The sequence below is a fragment of the Peromyscus leucopus genome, chromosome 2 (genome assembly GCF_004664715.2).
Source record: "Peromyscus leucopus breed LL Stock chromosome 2, UCI_PerLeu_2.1, whole genome shotgun sequence".
In the NCBI taxonomy this organism is placed as follows: domain Eukaryota; kingdom Metazoa; phylum Chordata; class Mammalia; order Rodentia; family Cricetidae; genus Peromyscus; species Peromyscus leucopus.
Window position 1 is genome coordinate 142,434,727 of NC_051064.1, and position 6,131 is coordinate 142,440,857.

At 55.0% G+C, this 6,131-nt stretch overlaps 2 long non-coding RNA genes across 2 annotated transcripts; both read right to left on the reverse strand.

The window, feature by feature from the left end:
• Positions 1 to 1,614: 1,614 nt before the first annotated feature.
• Positions 1,615 to 2,834, reverse strand: LOC119087369. The gene is made up of 2 exons (XR_005090781.1): positions 2,719 to 2,834; positions 1,615 to 1,754 (listed from the first exon to the last, which is right to left on the reverse strand). It is a non-coding gene; the product is annotated as an uncharacterized LOC119087369 (long non-coding RNA).
• A 1,899-nt stretch (positions 2,835 to 4,733) lies between these two features.
• Positions 4,734 to 5,772, reverse strand: LOC119087370. The gene is made up of 2 exons (XR_005090782.1): positions 5,602 to 5,772; positions 4,734 to 4,922 (listed from the first exon to the last, which is right to left on the reverse strand). It is a non-coding gene; the product is annotated as an uncharacterized LOC119087370 (long non-coding RNA).
• Positions 5,773 to 6,131: the final 359 nt, after the last annotated feature.

Genomic DNA, 6,131 nt, shown 5'->3' on the forward strand with positions numbered 1-6,131 from the left:
CGTGGGGTCCGTGACTGCCTGTTGGGGGCAAAGGGGAGCCCCAAACTCCAAGTGTTCAAATAGAGCTTGCATAACAAGGGAGGGCGCTGTGTCACCCGTGGAGAAAGAGTGGGTAGGAGCGGGCAGGGGGCCAGGGAGCCTGCCCTGGCCTCTCCACACCAGCAGGCCCGATCACCTTTGATCTCTAGGCTTCTGCAGGCCTGGGAGGCAGTGAGAATAGCCGCTAGCCTCCCTCCCACTCATTCCCCTGGTGGGAGCTGCTAAAACGGACAGGAGGGCTAGCTCCAACGCCGTCCACACGTTTGGTCATGCCGGAGTCTCGGCATTCATGAATTTTGTGGGCATCTCCATTTTATGGAGGAGGAAGGCTGAGGCTGTGTCCGGTGACCGGGCTTGCCTAAGACCACAGTGTTTTAGAGACAGGCTAGAGATCAAAGAAGGGCCAGGACCTCCCCCACCTCATTTTCTCGTGAAGAAACTGAAACTTAGAGATGGTCAGTGACTTGCCCAAAGTCACACAGCAAAAGCCTCCAAGGACATTGGTCTGAGTTTCAAATCCCAAGCATTTGCCTCTACCGGGTTTACATGTCAGGGTGTCCATAGTGGGGACTTCGAAGATGTTGCATACAGGAGGCCAGAGAATGAGTGAATGAGTGGAGTTTGCAAAGGAAGGCTTCCTGGGAGGAGGAGACACTCCTGGGCTGCCTCTGGTACTAGGAGGAATCAACCAGTGAGGCAGTTGGAGGGAGCAGGGCAGGCAGAGTCAGGTGCGGGGGTGTGAAACTGCACAGTTGTGCAAGCGAGCCACAAGCAATTTGGTGTTATTAAAGCATGACGATGTGGGATGCCTGAGAGATCTCCAGGGCCTTGTAAGGCAGGTCCAGCAGCGAGGGCTTTAAGTTGGCGGCAATAGGGAGCCACTGAGGTTTTAAGCAGGGTGTGGCTGGCATGATTAGAGGCAGGCAAGCCTGGAACTTGGGCCTCCTGCCTCTCGGCCTAGAGTTGTGGGGAGACAAGAGAGACCAGCAAGGGTGAGAGAACACCCCACTTGCTCTGAGGTGTTGAAGCTGGCCAGCTGTCCTGACTCCTTGCTCCAGCTGGTGCCCCTCTGGGTCGCAACCGACTGAGTTCTGGTGAGACCTTCCCGGGTCAGGTGTAGCTGGGCCTGGCTGACCCATGGGCATGCAGAGCAGCTGGGTCCTGCCCGCTAGGGCCAGGCTGGGCTCCCTGGGCGTCCTAGGCACAGTGGCTGAGTCAGGTTCTCTATGCCTGACTCTTATCTGACCTAGCCAGGGTGACCACTGTCACTTTGGCTAGGGGCCAGGGCCACCACTGACAGAGTTTGAAGAATCAGATTGGGTCCTGTCCCCAAGTAACTACCTGATGTCCTCACTGTGAGCAGGCATGGAAAAGGAGAGGTTCAGTGTAAGGGTGTCAACCTCGTGTGCTTTTTTTCCTGGAGCCCCTTCTTCGGATGTAAGGCTTTCCTAAGGACCTGTAAGATGGCGGCATCCAGCAGGGGCCGAAGGCAGTCCAGCTGCTCAGAGACTGAGTGGGTGTTAGCAAGAGGCTACCTAACGTAGCAGTGAACTCTTTAATCCGCAAATGTAGAAATGCCGTTTGATTTTATTTTTATTGTTATTATTTATGTGTATACAGTATGTATCCGAACACAGATGTGTGCATCCCACAGGGCTTGTGTAAAATTCAAAGGACAGCTATGGGGAGTCCATTCTCTCCTTCAGTCTTGGGATCTGGGAATTGAGTCCACGTCATCAGGCTTTCCAGGCATATGCTTTTACGCACTGAGCCATTTCAACCTCCCAAAACTTCACTTAAATGAGAGCAAACCCAGGTGTGTTCCTAGGCAGCCTGGATGTAGCGAGCCCCTGTGGCCACCAGCGGCCCAACCTTAGGTCTCCATTCTCTAGTAAAAGTAACCATGGTTTCTCAGAGAAGACCCTAGGGCTAGGCAGGGAAGCTTCAAGATGAGCTGGGAGCCTCTACAAGGAGCGAGGAAAAACTAAAAAAAAAAAAAAAAAAAAAAAAAAAAAAAAAGTAGATAGAGGCAAGTGGATCTCTGTGAGTTCGAGGCTAGCCTGGTCTACAGAGCAAGATCCAGGACAGGCACCAAAACTACACAGAGAAACCCTGTTTCAAAAAAACAACAAAACAAAAAAGTAGATAGACCATGTTGAGGACACAGGAACAAGGTGACAAAGTCTCCAGTGGGCAGATCTAGGGCAAGGTGAGCAACAAAACAAATATGGTGACATCACCTTAGGACCCAAAGTACGAAAGAAACACATATGACTTCATGCTAGCACAAATAAACAGCTGAGTTCACAAATAAATGGGGAAGAGTCAAGCATGCTGGCACACCCTGGAATCCCAGCACTGGGGACGGTGAAAGAGGAGGGTCATGAGTGTGAGGCCAGCCTGGGCTACACAGAGAGACCTTGTTTCAAAAATAGATAGATGGTAGACAGACAGACAGACAGATTGATTTATAGATTTCAAAATAATTCAGATAGATTTTCTCGCCGGGTGGTGGTGGCGCACGCCTTTAATCCCAGCACTCGGGAGGCAGAGCCAGGCGGATCTCTGTGAGTTCGAGGCCAGCCTGGACTACCAAGTGAGTCCCAGGAAAGGCGCAAAGCTACACAGAGAAACCCTGTCTCGAAAAGAAAAAAAAAAAAAAAGATTTTCTCTCCCTACCTTGGGTAGAGTTCATGTCCCCTCTCTCTTGCAAGTAGAATATTGGCTCTTCCAAAGAAAGGAAGTGTTGGATCTGTAGAGATGGCTCAGTGTTACTGTTTTTGCAAAGAACCAGCACCCATGTGGCAACTCACAGCCACCTGTAACCCCAGCTCCAGGGGTCCAGTGCCCTCTTCTGGCCTCCACAGGCAACTGCACTTATGTGCATGGACACACACAACATGTAACTAAAAACTTTTTTTTTTCTGAGATAGAGTTTCTCTGTATATCCCTGGCTGTCCTGGAACTCACTTTGGACCTGATGGGCCTGGAATTCAGAGATCCACCTGCCACTGCCTCCCTAGTGCTAGGATGAAAGGCGTGTGCCACCACTGACCAGCTTAAAAACAAAATCTTAGAAAAGGAAGCGTACAGTAAGACTTTCAATAAAAAGGGAAGCAAAGAAAAAATAAGCTCCTGGTGGGGGAAAAGCCGGTAAGTGCCACTGTAACCAGGGATCAAAGTCGACAACATCACCAGTTAAAAACGGTTAAAGCAAACAAGCAGACAGGTAGCATTGCACAGCGAAGAACCCCCTGGCTCCCAGCCACCACCCACTGCTCTAAGTGCCTAGTGATGTCCCATTTTAGAGGTTTGAGCACTGAGGCCAGGACAGTGTGGCACCTTGCCAGAGCCACTCAGCTCTCTCGGGAGGGAAGTCAAGCTCAGCTTCCCGTTTACCATCTCCAACCACCATGACAGGAAGCTCCCCCATCTACCACCATGGGCTCCCTCAAGGTCTAAAGGGTTGAACTTGGTGGCACTCACCTATTAACTCAGCAAGATGATCAGGTATTCAAAGACCCTCTGCTATTATTGGGAGCTGGGGGCTAGCCTGAGCAATGTGAGACCTTGTCTTAAAACAAAGGGAAAAAGAAGAGAGGGACGGAGGCGGGGGGAGGGGAGGGATGGGGGATGGGGTGGGAGACCAAAGTTCCAGAACATTCCTAAGCCCTGTCTACACCCCAGGCACCCAAATGGCTTGCTGCTTTGTCCCTCCCCAAAGTGGTTGCTTCCTGCTGTGTGAGGCCAGCGCCGAAGCCAGACAGGAACCAGCCCCCCTCCCTTTCTGTCCCTGCTGGGCCTTCAGCAGTAGCAGGTGACGGTGACGGTAACAATGGGGTGGGGACAAGGCTCAGGGAAAGGAACTGGAGAGGACCACTCGGCCTAGTCTGGAGTATCCAGAGGGAGACCCACTAGATGAGACTAAGTGAGGTAGGGGAGAGCCCTTATGGTGGGGGGACGAGAGTGTACCTGGTCCCGCCTTGACCCCCACCATCCGCGGGTGGGGCTGAGTCCCTTTCCACGCCAAGGCCTCATTTGGTTAGGATGAGCCTCTTTCACCTCCGCCGCCACACTGACACCTCGGTGACCCTGCTGCCAACAGCCCTGTGTCACCAGCCTGCTCATCCCCGCCCAGAGAAGAACCATATCTCCAACTCAGTCTTCTCAGCGGGACAACGAGCCGTGGTGAAGCCAGCTTCCTGGGCCCCCGAGCTGCAGGGGCTGTGGCCACCCTGTGATGGGCCCCACCAAGTCCTCTCCTCAGACGTGGAATGACTTTGAACTTGGAATGATCCCCTTTCCACCACCAACTGAGCTGGCGTGACAGATGTGCATCCTCCCAACCCCCACCACCCCACTCCACTCCCACCCCCGACCTGGTTTATGCAGTAATGGGGATCGAACCCAGGCTTTGTGTGTGCTGGACAAGCGCTCTACCCACTGAACTATATCCTCAGCCCCTGCACCCACTGCCCCTCACACCCTCAGCCCCCTCCACCCACTGCCCCTCACACCCTCAGCCCCCTCCACCCACTGCCCCTCACACCCTCAGCCCCCTCCACCCACTGCCCCTCACACCCTCAGCCTCACCCCCTCCACCCACTGCCCCTCAAACCCTCAGCCCCACCCCCTCCACCCGCTGCCCCTCATACCCTCAGCCTCACCCCCTCCACCCACTGATCGCAACCCTGCAAGATGCTCATTTATTACATTTTACCAATGGAAACACCAAGGTTGGTGAAGTTACAGAACAAAATGCCACAGCGACGAGGTGACTGATGCTTTTGGAATACGACAAGGACCAGCTCAACCCCATTGCTGGCTCTAAGTGGCATTGAAGGCTGGTGGTTTCTCTTGGATTCAGTGGAAATAGCCACGGGCTGGAAGAGGACGGAGTAGAAGGGCCCTGTAGCCCTCCACTCTTGGGTCTTGGGTGTCTGGGTTGTGGCATGAGGACGAGCAGGGTGACCCCTCCAAGGGCAGGGTGAACACCCCCCCCACCCCACCCCCCATCTTGTCACCCTAGCCTCAGCACCCAGACAGCGGGCCCCACTGCAGCCTCTTTCTGAAACTGTTGGCCATGTTTCTGGGAAGCTGCAGGCACCCTGCTGAGGACGGGGCCCCTGCTTTCCCCGCGGGCCCAGGCCCCATTTCAGCCGGCTCATCACATTCCCCATTCCGCAGCCCAGGCCAAGCCACGCAGTTTCCACATTGGTCTGGCACAGCCTGGCAGCTCAGGACCAGGTCTCCGGCTAGATGGCCAGGCCCTTCTCCATCAGGGACCAGGTCCAGGGGCTGCTGGCCAATCCCAACGTCTGCACATAGTTCCTGCTCCCAGACTCACCACCCTCCGCTGTCCCCTGACTCACACTAACTCGCCTGGCCCTCTTTCTCCCTGCAAGGCCCCCTCCGCCCTGGAAACTGCCCCCATACCCTAATACCTCTACCCCACTTCTCCAAGAGGCCTCGCAAAGCCCTTTGTTGATGTTTAACTGACAGCAGCGTGGATGGCCTGCAGACCAGTGTCTGTCTGTCTTTTTGTGTCGGTCTTTATCTCACCCTCTCTTCTGAAGCGTTGACTCTGACCAAAACTGGGTCGAGGGCCCTCTTTGTGGGGCCCAGGGGCCTGCCCTCAGTTTCCATCCGGTGCCTAGCTCCGTGGTGCAGGTGTCCCTCCCAACCCCCACGGCCCAGTCCCCAGCCATCTGTCCCAACCCCCGTCTGGGTACAGCTATTGTAACAGCCCCTGACATCACGGCAGGGGGCAGTGCCATGTCACAGGGCCCCATTGTGGCTCCGCAGGGGGAGTCCTGCCCCACCAGAGGCCCACTCTCCACCCCGCCCAATCCTATTAAGCAGGGGTCTGGGACAAAGGAAGGGACTTTTTGTTTTAAGCATGTCTGAGGAAGGGGTGGGCACGAGGGTTATGCATTCCAGAGCCTGCTCTCCCCACCCCCAGCTGGGCCTCCAGGTCAGGGCAAGGCCTGGCTGCCGCCGCCGCCACGCTATGGGCTGTCTGAAGTTTCCCAGCTCACTTCCCCCACAAAGCTAGGGTCCGTAGTGAGGAGGAGGCTGCAGGCAGTCCAGAA